General features: G+C 32.7%; 3 non-coding genes across 3 annotated transcripts; all 3 read right to left on the bottom strand.

The window, feature by feature from the left end:
• Positions 1–390: 390 nt before the first annotated feature.
• On the bottom strand, positions 391–569 carry LOC138914307 (5.8S ribosomal RNA). Its single transcript, XR_011420165.1, has one exon. It is a non-coding gene; the product is annotated as a 5.8S ribosomal RNA (ribosomal RNA).
• A 623-nt stretch (positions 570–1,192) lies between these two features.
• LOC138914300 (small subunit ribosomal RNA) lies at positions 1,193–3,187 on the bottom strand. Its single transcript, XR_011420158.1, has one exon. It is a non-coding gene; the product is annotated as a small subunit ribosomal RNA (ribosomal RNA).
• A 5,891-nt stretch (positions 3,188–9,078) lies between these two features.
• Positions 9,079–13,035, bottom strand: LOC138914303 (large subunit ribosomal RNA). Its single transcript, XR_011420161.1, has one exon. It is a non-coding gene; the product is annotated as a large subunit ribosomal RNA (ribosomal RNA).
• Between the last annotated feature and the right edge of the window lie 109 nt (positions 13,036–13,144).

The following is a 13,144-nucleotide window of genomic DNA, read 5'->3' as shown; positions in this document are numbered from 1 at the left end:
TTTTATTTGCAATTAATTCTTTATATATAATGATAAAACATTTTATTAAATTCGTTTAAAGCTGACGTATATATATATTAATGGCATTTATTTGTAACGAATTAACGAAGAATAATAATATTGTCAACGTTTTTCATATTTCAAATCATTAATAAGAGACAATTCTAGATAATATTTTATGCTAGACATTTCTCAGTATTATTTGATTGAAAAAGAAAATATTCCTCTTCGTTTTTCTCAAAGTTTAATTACTATTGTGAGATAATGTTTTTCATATATTTGTTAATATTATGAATAAAATAATTAAATTATTTTTATCCAATAATATACCATATGCTTATAAAATTTTATTATAAAATTTGTATAAACAACTTAATTAGCATAGTCTTACAACCCTCAACCATATGTAGTCCAAGCAGCACTATAAAATTAATTAAAGTACATAACAGCATGGACTGCGATATGCGTTCAAAATGTCGATGTTCATGTGTCCTGCAGTTCACACGATGACGCACAGTTTGCTGCGTTCTTCATCGACCCATGAGCCGAGTGATCCACCGCTTAGAGTTTTATAATATTGGTTTTAAATTTGGTCAAATATGTTTTTATTGAAAGAAATTAAAAATACACCATTTTACTGGCATATATCAATTCCTTCAATAAATGTATTTATATACCTAAAATAAATGCTGCGAAATGTCTTAGTTTTATATAAACAATATATATCAAAGTATTATTTGTAATGGCATTTGTTTGTTAATATATATTGATAATTTTATATAAAACATTAACCTGAAACCAGGTACAACATTGTATATTTTAGGTTGTTGCATTATCCAATGTATGATCATCATCAAATTAGTTGGCCAATACATCTCGCAACGCGTGTATATTATGGTCCATATACACACAAAAGTTTATAATAAATATATAAAATATATTTTATTATATTAATAATTCGATTTGCTTGTTCGAATTTTATGTTTGTTTCTATTTAATTTATTTGTAATAATATTATATTATTACAATATTTCGATTTGCTTGTTCGAAATTTATTTGATCTTTTACTTTTAAGATCATATTTTTGGTATAATTATTATTATAATGATTATGTATATATATATATATATTGGTAATTTGTATTAAATTTGTATTAACAAATTTTTTTATTAACGGTAAGGATATTATACAATAATGATCCTTCCGCAGGTTCACCTACGGAAACCTTGTTACGACTTTTACTTCCTCTAAATAATCAAGTTCGGTCAACTTTTGCGAAACAACCGTAACACACAAGGCGTCACAGTGATCACGTCCGGAGACCTCACTAAATAATTCAATCGGTAGTAGCGACGGGCGGTGTGTACAAAGGGCAGGGACGTAATCAATGCGAGTTAATGACTCACACTTACTGGGAATTCCAAGTTCATGTGAACAGTTTCAGTTCACAATCCCAAGCATGAAAGTGGTTCAGCGGTTTACCCGGACCTCTCGGTCTAGGAAATACACGTTGATACTTTCATTGTAGCGCGCGTGCAGCCCAGGACATCTAAGGGCATCACAGACCTGTTATTGCTCAATCTCATTATTGCTAGACGCAATTTGTCCATTTAAGAAGCTAGTGTCCTTATAATGGGACAAACCAACAGGTACGGCTCCACTTATATAAACACATTCAAACACAATAAACATTTTACTGCCACCATGAATGAAGGCTATATAAGCTTCAACACCATAATCCTGAAGATATCTATTTAATATATTTGAGTCTCGTTCGTTATCGGAATTAACCAGACAAATCACTCCACGAACTAAGAACGGCCATGCACCACCACCCATAGATTCGAGAAAGAGCTATCAATCTGTCTTACACACTTATGTTCGGACCTGGTAAGTTTTCCCGTGTTGAGTCAAATTAAGCCGCAGGCTCCACTCCTGGTGGTGCCCTTCCGTCAATTCCTTTAAGTTTCAGCTTTGCAACCATACTTCCCCCGGAGCCCAAAAGCTTTGGTTTCCCGGGAAGCGACTGAGAGAGCCATAAAAGTAGCTACACCCAATTGCTAGCTGGCATCGTTTATGGTTAGAACTAGGGCGGTATCTGATCGCCTTCGAACCTCTAACTTTCGTTCTTGATTAATGAAAACATCTTTGGCAAATGCTTTCGCTTAAGTTAGTCTTACGACGGTCCAAGAATTTCACCTCTCGCGTCGTAATACTAATGCCCCCAAACTGCTTCTATTAATCATTACCTCTTGATCTGAAAACCAATGAAAGCAGAACAGAGGTCTTATTTCATTATCCCATGCACAGAATATTCAGGCATTTGAAGCCTGCTTTAAGCACTCTAATTTGTTCAAAGTAATTGTACCGGCCCACAATAACACTCGTTTAAGAGCACTAATGCAGGTTTTTAAATAGGAGGAACATATGAAAAAATACAAGTATTTAAACACATATAAGAACTCCACCGGTAATACGCTTACATACATAAAGGTATAGTACTAACCACAATTGTAAGTTGTACTACCCGTATGAAGCACAAGTTCAACTACGAACGTTTTAACCGCAACAACTTTAATATACGCTATTGGAGCTGGAATTACCGCGGCTGCTGGCACCAGACTTGCCCTCCAATTGGTCCTTGTTAAAGGATTTAAAGTGTACTCATTCCAATTACAGGGCCTCGGATATGAGTCCTGTATTGTTATTTTTCGTCACTACCTCCCCGAGCTGGGAGTGGGTAATTTACGCGCCTGCTGCCTTCCTTAGATGTGGTAGCCGTTTCTCAGGCTCCCTCTCCGGAATCGAACCCTGATTCCCCGTTACCCGTTGCAACCATGGTAGTCCTAGATACTACCATCAAAAGTTGATAGGGCAGACATTTGAAAGATCTGTCGTCGGTACAAGACCATACGATCTGCATGTTATCTAGAGTTCAACCAATATAACGATCTTGCGATCGCTTGGTTTTAGCCTAATAAAAGCACATGTCCCATAAGGTTCATGTTTTAATTGCATGTATTAGCTCTAGAATTACCACAGTTATCCAAGTAACTGTTAACGATCTAAGGAACCATAACTGATATAATGAGCCTTTTGCGGTTTCACTTTTAATTCGTGTGTACTTAGACATGCATGGCTTAATCTTTGAGACAAGCATATAACTACTGGCAGGATCAACCAGAATAATGTTTTCGTTCATATTTCATTCATATTTTTTGAATAGAAATTAGTAATATAAATATAATAGATTTTATTTCCATTTTATATGTTCGGTTTTTCTTAAATATTGATTTTAATTCAATATTTTTTTTTTGCTTTGTGAAATAATTCTATTTTAATTCGAATACGGCCATTTTTATATGGCATTCGTATACGTTCTTTAATTTTTACTTGTTTCGCCACTAATATAACAAGTTTATAATTGATGTTAAAGAAAAAGTACAACTTTTTTATAACACAATTTTCAATATATATTGTTCTTTCTATAAGTTTTTATTATATTATATATACATATTTCATTCTAAAATATCATTTTTGTTCAACATACATAATTATTGTATCCACACATGTACAATTTTTGTTTAACCAATATAAATATTGAGTTAAATCATTTGCATTTTGATGATAAATTTAAAATTTATCTTTTCCATATAACTCTCTGGTAATATATGATATAAAACCGAGCGCATATGAAATTATTTTGATCACTAATATTGCAATTATATTTTATTATAATGCTTTTTGTAAACACATTGTACCGGCAAGCGATACTCTGTGCCCAAACGACAGGGGATATAATAATTTAATATAAATTATCATATATACCTGCCACCAAAGATTAACGATAAAAGTCGGAAACAATTTGTTATTCTATATATAATAGAAACTTGACCTCTGTTTCACCTTATTATCATGGGTTTATAATATTAACCGCGTAGCCAAGTCTTAATTTCATTTAAGAAACAAATTTATACGGATAATATTTTGATTTTAATATATGTTGTTCTATTGATAACAAAAGTATATATTATAATATATTTTGTTCAATAGTAGATGGACTACTTACTGTACCATCCTTATTTTTTATTATTATTGATATACATTATATTGACAACAGCATATGATATTCATATGGTTTGTTCAATAATTAATTGGTGGACAACCACTGACCATCCTATAGTAGTTTTTGGCCACGACGTCTAAATATCGAAATTATTTAATTCCGTTTGCCACCCATACGATAGATATTAACTATCTATAATAATAATGTGTACGCATAAAATATTATATGTATATATATAGACCAACAGACAAGCACTTCACCCTATAGTAGTTTTTGGCCACGACGTCTATATATCGGGCATATTTAATTCTCTTTGCCACCCAACCAAAGATATTCACTTTTTTATATAAAGTATTATTTGATCATATTAATATAACCAATTATTTCTGCCATATTCATATAATTTCTTTATGAATTATTTTTTGGTCATATCCATATAATCTATATGCCGTATCCATATAATGAATACGGCATATCCATACAACTAGCCATATTTGTATGTCAATGTATATTTTATTATACATTTTTTTTCTTTATACATATAATATGGTATTTCCATATCGCTATAATTGAATTATATGTATAAGATATCATTTATATATAGCATTGCCAAAATAATATGATAAACATAAATTTTGAACAATACGGCCGGTCGGCGAGCACTGCCTCCCTATATATGTTTTTGGCCACGACGTCTAAATATTGGGTATTTTTCGTACTGCGGCCCCGGTGTATGTAAATTGGGCATATTTCGTACTGATGCCAACATATCTATATGACTCATTATTTTCTTCCATATCAATATAACTTCTTTTATTTCCATATTCAAGTAATTTCTTTATTTGCCATATCAATATAAAATATTTTTTGGTCATATTTATATAATCTATATGCCGTATCCATATAATGAATACGGCATATCCATACAACTAGCCATATTTGTATGTCAATGTATATTTTATTATACATTTTTTTTCTTTATACATATAATATGGTATTTCCATATCGCTATAATTGAATTATATGTATAAGATATCATTTATATATAGCATTGCCAAAATAATATGATAAACATAAATTTTGAACAATACGGCCGGTCGGCGAGCACTGCCTCCCTATATATGTTTTTGGCCACGACGTCTAAATATTGGGTATTTTTCGTACTGCGGCCCCGGTGTATGTAAATTGGGCATATTTCGTACTGATGCCAACATATCTATATGACTCATTATTTTCTTCCATATCAATATAACTTCTTTTATTTCCATATTCAAGTAATTTCTTTATTTGCCATATCAATATAAAATATTTTTTGGTCATATTTATATAATCTATATGCCGTATCCATATAATGAATACGGCATATCCATACAACTAGCCATATTTGTATGTCAATGTATATTTTATTATACATTTTTTTTCTTTATACATATAATATGGTATTTCCATATCGCTATAATTGAATTATATGTATAAGATATCATTTATATATAGCATTGCCAAAATAATATGATAAACATAAATTTTGAACAATACGGCCGGTCGGCGAGCACTGCCTCCCTATATATGTTTTTGGCCACGACGTCTAAATATTGGGTATTTTTCGTACTGCGGCCCCGGTGTATGTAAATTGGGCATATTTCGTACTGATGCCAACATATCTATATGACTCATTATTTTCTTCCATATCAATATAACTTCTTTTATTTCCATATTCAAGTAATTTCTTTATTTGCCATATCAATATAAAATATTTTTTGGTCATATTTATATAATCTATATGCCGTATCCATATAATGAATACGGCATATCCATACAACTAGCCATATTTGTATGTCAATGTATATTTTATTATACATTTTTTTTCTTTATACATATAATATGGTATTTCCATATCGCTATAATTGAATTATATGTATAAGATATCATTTATATATAGCATTGCCAAAATAATATGATAAACATAAATTTTGAACAATACGGCCGGTCGGCGAGCACTGCCTCCCTATATATGTTTTTGGCCACGACGTCTAAATATTGGGTATTTTTCGTACTGCGGCCCCGGTGTATGTAAATTGGGCATATTTCGTACTGATGCCAACATATCTATATGACTCATTATTTTCTTCCATATCAATATAACTTCTTTTATTTCCATATTCAAGTAATTTCTTTATTTGCCATATCAATATAAAATATTTTTTGGTCATATTTATATAATCTATATGCCGTATCCATATAATGAATACGGCATATCCATACAACTAGCCATATTTGTATGTCAATGTATATTTTATTATACATTTATTTTCTTTATACATATAATATGGTATTTCCATATCGCTATAATTGAATTATATGTATAAGATATCATTTATATATAGCATTGCCAAAATAATATGATAAACATAAATTTTGAACAATACGGCCGGTCGGCGAGCACTGCCTCCCTATATATGTTTTTGGCCACGACGTCTAAATATTGGGTATTTTTCGTACTGCGGCCCCGGTGTTGGTAATTTGGGCATATTTCGTACTGATGCCAACATATCTATATGACTCATTATTTTCTTCCATATCAATATAACTTCTTTTATTTCCATATTCAAGTAATTTCTTTATTTGCCATATCAATATAAAATATTTTTTGGTCATATTTATATAATCTATATGCCGTATCCATATAATGAATACGGCATATCCATACAACTAGCCATATTTGTATGTCAATGTATATTTTATTATACATTTTTTTTCTTTATACATATAATATGGTATTTCCATATCGCTATAATTGAATTATATGTATAAGATATCATTTATATATAGCATTGCCAAAATAATATGATAAACATAAATTTTGAACAATACGGCCGGTCGGCGAGCACTGCCTCCCTATATATGTTTTTGGCCACGACGTCTAAATATTGGGTATTTATCGTACTGCGGCTCCGGTGTATGTAAATTGGGCATATTTCGTACTGATGCCACCATATCCATATAACTTATTTTTTGTTCTATATCTATATAATTATCCATATCCACACTAGAATTTAGTATTTATCCCATATCCATATAAATCATTATTTACCATATCAATATAAATAATATTTTTCCATATTCATACTAGAACTTATTATTTCTTTAATATTCATATAACTCAATATTTTTTCATATCCATACTAGAACTTATTCTTTTTCCCATATCCATACTAGAACTTATAAATTTTCCCATATTCATATAACTAATTTTTTTCATATCCATACTAGAACATTATATTTTTGCCATATCTCTACAACTCATTTTATTCCATATCCATACTAGAACTTATTATTTCTTAAATATCCATATAACTTAATATTTTTCCATATCCATACCAGAACTTTTTATTTTTCCCATATCCATAGAACTAATTTTTTTCATATCCATACTAGAACCTAATTTTCTTCCTATATCCATATAACTTATTATTTACTATTACAATATAATTAATTTTTTCCATATCCATACTAGAGCTTATTATCTCTTCAATATCCATAAAACTCAATATTTTTTCATATCCATACTAGAACTGATTATTTTTCCCATATCCATACTAGAACTCAGTATTCTTCCCATATCCATACTACAACTTAGTATTTTTCCCATATGCATATAACTCATTATTTAGCATATCAATATAACTAATTTTTTTCCATATCCATACTAGAACTTATTATTTCTTTAATATCCATATAACTCAATATTTTTTTATATCCATACTAGAACTTATTATTTTTCCCATATCCATACTAGAACTTATAAATTTTCCCATATTCATATAACTAATTTTTTTCATATCCATACTAGAACATTAAATTTTTTGCCATATCTATATAACTCATTTTATTCCATATCCATACTAGAACTTATTATTTCTTTAATATCCATATAACTCAATATTTTTTCATATCCATACTAGAACTTATCATTTTTCCCATATTCATATAACTCATTTTTCCATATCCATACTAGAACTCTGTATTCTTTTCCATATCCATATAACTCATTTTTTTTTCATATCCATACTAGAAATTATTATTTTTCCCATATCCACATAACTCATTTTTTTCATATCCATACTAGAACTTGTTATTTTTCCCATATCCATATAACTCATTTTTTTCATATCCATACTAGAACTTAATATTATTTTCATATCCATATAACTCATGTTTGGACTTGGAATATTTTTATACACGTCACTAATAGGATGACGATTCAATCATCTATTTTAAGAGGAACATTGACTTGCATATGTCTCTTACTTGCATGTTCGGACTTAGAATATTTTTATACACGTCACTAATAGGATGACGATTCAGTTGGCTACCTTAAGAGGTACATATACTTGCATATGTCTCTTACTTGTATGTTCGGACTTAGAATATTTTTATACACGTCACTAATAGGATGACGATTCAGTTGGCTACCTTAAGAGGTACATATACTTGCATATGTCTCTTATTTGCATGTTCGGACTTAGAATATTTTTATACGCGTCACTAATAGGATGACGATTCAGTTGGCTACCTTAAGAGGTACATATACTTGCATATGTCTCTTATTTGCATGTTCGGACTTAGAATATTTGTATACGCGTCACTAATAGGATGACGATTCAGTTGGCTACCTTAAGAGGTACATACATATACTTGCATATGTCTCTTACTTGTATGTTCGGACTTAGAATATTTGTATACACGTCACTAATAGGATGACGATTCAGTTGGCTACCTTAAGAAGTACATATACTTGCATATGTCTCTTATTTGCATGTTCGGACTTAGAATATTTTTATACGCGTCACTAATAGGATGACGATACATATGGCTACCATTGTTAAATATATTTAAATAAAATTTATTTAAATATAATTATTATTTTATATATATATATTTTATATATATATATATATATTCTGACTTAAAAAAGCCAAACAAAATAAACACAATTAAATTTATGTTTATTATCGAATCATCAAGCAAAGGATAAGCTTCAGTGGATCGCAGTATGGCAGCTGCTCAACCACTTACAACACCTTGCCTGTTACAAAAGTCGTTTACAATTGATTCTAGGCTTTGTCATTGTATTAAATAATGCTTTTATATGTAACTAGCGCGGCATCAGGTGATCGAAGATCCTCCCAATTTACTATGTTACAAATTACATTGGCATCACATCCATTGTCGTTTATAAAGTAAATTATAAACTTTAAATGGTTTAGAAGCCATACAATGCAAATTGCCCCTTATTTATCATTGCAGTCCAGCACGGATACGACCTTAGAGGCGTTCAGGCATAATCCAACGGACGTAGCGTCATACCACTGTTCGCTCGAACAAGTATTGTGCCATTGGTCCGTACCTGCGGTTCCTCTCGTACTACGCAGGAATGCTGTCGCAACAACGTTTTGTCATTAGTAGGGTAAAACTAACCTGTCTCACGACGGTCTAAACCCAGCTCACGTTCCCTTGCATGGGTGAACAATCCAACGCTTGGTGAATTTTGCTTCACAATGATAGGAAGAGCCGACATCGAAGGATCAAAAAGCGACGTCGCTATGAACGCTTGGCCGCCACAAGCCAGTTATCCCTATGGTAACTTTTCTGACACCTCTTGTTAAAAACTCTTTAAACCAAAAGGATCGATAGGCCGAGCTTTTGCTGTCCCTGTGTGTACTGAACACCGAGATCAAGTCAGCATTTGCCCTTTTGCTCTATGTGTGGTTTCTGTCCGCACTGAGCTGGCCTTGGGACACCTCCGTTATTATTTGAGAGATGTACCGCCCCAGTCAAACTCCCTACCTGGCAATGTCCTTGAATTGGATCATACCTGAGTAATTGGAGTTATACCAAATTTTCAAATCAAAAATACATAAATGCACCGTTTTATTAAAGAATTTGTTTGCGATTATATAACAAACTCGTGATACTTTGATCAAGAAGCTTGCATCAAAACCCAATACCATAAGATATAATAAATATATCCGTATAATGGCTAGGAAATGATACACGTTCCATTTAATCAAGTAAGTAAGGAAACAATAAGAGTAGTGGTATTTCATTGACGATACCAAACCGAAGTCTAATATCTCCCACTTATTCTACACCTCTTATGTCTCCTTACACTGCCAGATTAGAGTCAAGCTCAAAAGGGTCTTCTTTCCCCGCTAATTATTCCAAGCCCGTTCCCTTGGCTGTGGTTTCGCTAGATAGTAGATAGGGACAGTAGGAATCTCGTTAATCCATTCATGCGCGTCACTAATTAGATGACGAGGCATTTGGCTACCTTAAGAGAGTCATAGTTACTCCCGCCGTTGACCCGCGCTTACTTGAATTTCTTCACTTTGACATTCAGAGCACTGGGCAGAAATCACATTGTGTCAACACCCGCTAGGGCCATCACAATGCTTTGTTTTAATTAGACAGTCGGATTCCCCAAGTCCGTGCCAGTTCTGAATTGATTGTTAATTGATAATCGTTATAATTAATAAGAACTAATTGGTTTGACCCAATTAGTATTCTTAAAAATTTTAGCAAGAAAGTTCCACAATTGGCTACGTAACTAACTATCCGGGGAACAAGTAACTAACATAAATGCTAGAAACTCTATTTACCCAGAACGAGCACATAAACCATGTTATTGTTTCCCAATCAAGCCCGACTATCTCAATCTTCAGAGCCAATCCTTATCCCGAAGTTACGGATCTAATTTGCCGACTTCCCTTACCTACATTATTCTATCGACTAGAGACTCTTCACCTTGGAGACCAGCTGCGGATATTGGTACGGCCTGTTGAGAAGTTTGCGTGTCCCCACCATAAATTTTCAAGGTCCGAGGAGAAAATATCGACACAACAGTATATGTCATGCTCTTCTAGCCCATCTACCATATCTCTCTGCGAAAGACTTCCATGGTAGTACGGCTATAAAACAGAAAAGAAAACTCTTCCGATATCTCTCGACGGCTTCTTTATGGTCGTTCCTGTTGCCAGGATGAGCACGAGGCCCATATTTAATAACAAACGGATACTCAACAGGTTACGGAATTGGAACCGTATTCCCTTTCGTTCAAAATTATTCAAGTATATTATATTAGCTTGATTTGTATATATTGCGTTTTTGGTTTTACTTGAAAATTTTCGGCTTTCGCCTTGAACTTAGGACCGACTAACTCGTGATCAACCACTGTTCACACGAAACCCTTCTCCACTTCAGTCCTCCAAGGTCTCATTCGATTATTTGCTACTACCACCAAGATCTGTACCAATGGCAGCTCCATGCAGGCTTACGCCAAACACTTCTACGCATACCATTGTACCTTCCTACTCACTAAAGTTTCAAAATTTATATCACAAGTAATATAAATCATCTACTTTAGCGGTAATGTATAGGTATACAACTTAAGCGCCATCCATTTTAAGGGCTAGTTGCTTCGGCAGGTGAGTTGTTACACACTCCTTAGCGGATTTCGACTTCCATGATCACCGTCCTGCTGTTTTAAGCAACCAACGCCTTTCATGGTATCTGCATGAGTTGTTAATTTGGGCACCGTAACATTACGTTTGGTTCATCCCACAGCGCCAGTTCTGCTTACCAAAAGTGGCCCACTGGGCACATTATATCATAACCTTAAACTTCATATCAAGAAAGTTAAGGTTCTTACCCATTTAAAGTTTGAGAATAGGTTAAGATCGTTTCGACCCTAAGGCCTCTAATCATTCGCTTTACCAGATAAGATTATTTTATATAATATTAAAATGCACCAGCTATCCTGAGGGAAACTTCGGAAGGAACCAGCTACTAGATGGTTCGATTGGTCTTTCGCCCCTATACTCAATTCTGACAATCGATTTGCACGTCAGAACTGTTTCGGTCTTCCATCAGGGTTTCCCCTGACTTCAACCTGATCAAGTATAGTTCACCATCTTTCGGGTCACAGCATATATGCTCAAGGTACGTTCCAGTTAGAGGCATAAATAATATAAATATCATTATACATAACTATATAGAACGCCCCGGGATTGTGTTAATTAGCTATAAATAGTTAAAAAACTAATCCCATTATTAGTCAAGTTAATTACGCTATTAGGTTTATATCCCAATAACTTGCACATATGTTAGACTCCTTGGTCCGTGTTTCAAGACGGGTCCCGAAGGTATCCTGAATCTTTCGCATTGTTAATCCTACAAGTGCATATAATAAACACAAAAATCAATGATAATCATGCCATTATATAATTCCGAAAAATTAACGCACTGTATTCATATAAATCTATCAGCACTTTATCAAATTAATAACATTTATTCTGTGTTAAAATGCAAGCAATTTAATTTGAATAAACTATAAGTTATATTTTATGATAAATTTGGTATGCTAATAGATTACAATGTCCTTATATGGAAAAAATGCACACTATTATCATAATATTGTTTAAATATTACAATTTTAATGATGAATTTTCCATAACGGATATTCAGGTTCATCGGGCTTAACCTCTAAGCAGTTTCACGTACTGTTTAACTCTCTATTCAGAGTTCTTTTCAACTTTCCCTCACGGTACTTGTTTACTATCGGTCTCATGGTTATATTTAGTTTTAGATGGAGTTTACCACCCACTTAGTGCTGCACTATCAAGCAACACGACTCTTTGGAAACATCATCTAGTAATCATTAACGTTATACGGGCCTGGCACCCTCTATGGGTAAATGGCCTCATTTAAGAAGGACTTAAATCGTTAATTTCTCATACTAGAATATTGACGCTCCATACACTGCATCTCACATTTGCCATATAGACAAAGTGACTTAGTGCTGAACTGATTTCTTTTCGCTCGCCGCTACTAAGAAAATCCTTGTTAGTTTCTTTTCCTCCCCTAATTAATATGCTTAAATTCAGGGGGTAGTCCCATATGAGTTGAGGTTGTATATAACTTTTATTTGCAATTAATTCTTTATATATAATGATAAAACATTTTATTAAATTCGTTTAAAGCTGACGTATATATATATTAATGGCATTTATTTGTAACGAA

The sequence above is a fragment of the Drosophila takahashii genome, unplaced genomic scaffold (genome assembly GCF_030179915.1).
Source record: "Drosophila takahashii strain IR98-3 E-12201 unplaced genomic scaffold, DtakHiC1v2 scaffold_178, whole genome shotgun sequence".
In the NCBI taxonomy this organism is placed as follows: Eukaryota; Metazoa; Arthropoda; class Insecta; order Diptera; family Drosophilidae; genus Drosophila; species Drosophila takahashii.
Note: the sequence above shows the minus strand (reverse complement) of the source record. Positions and strands in the feature narration are given on the sequence as shown.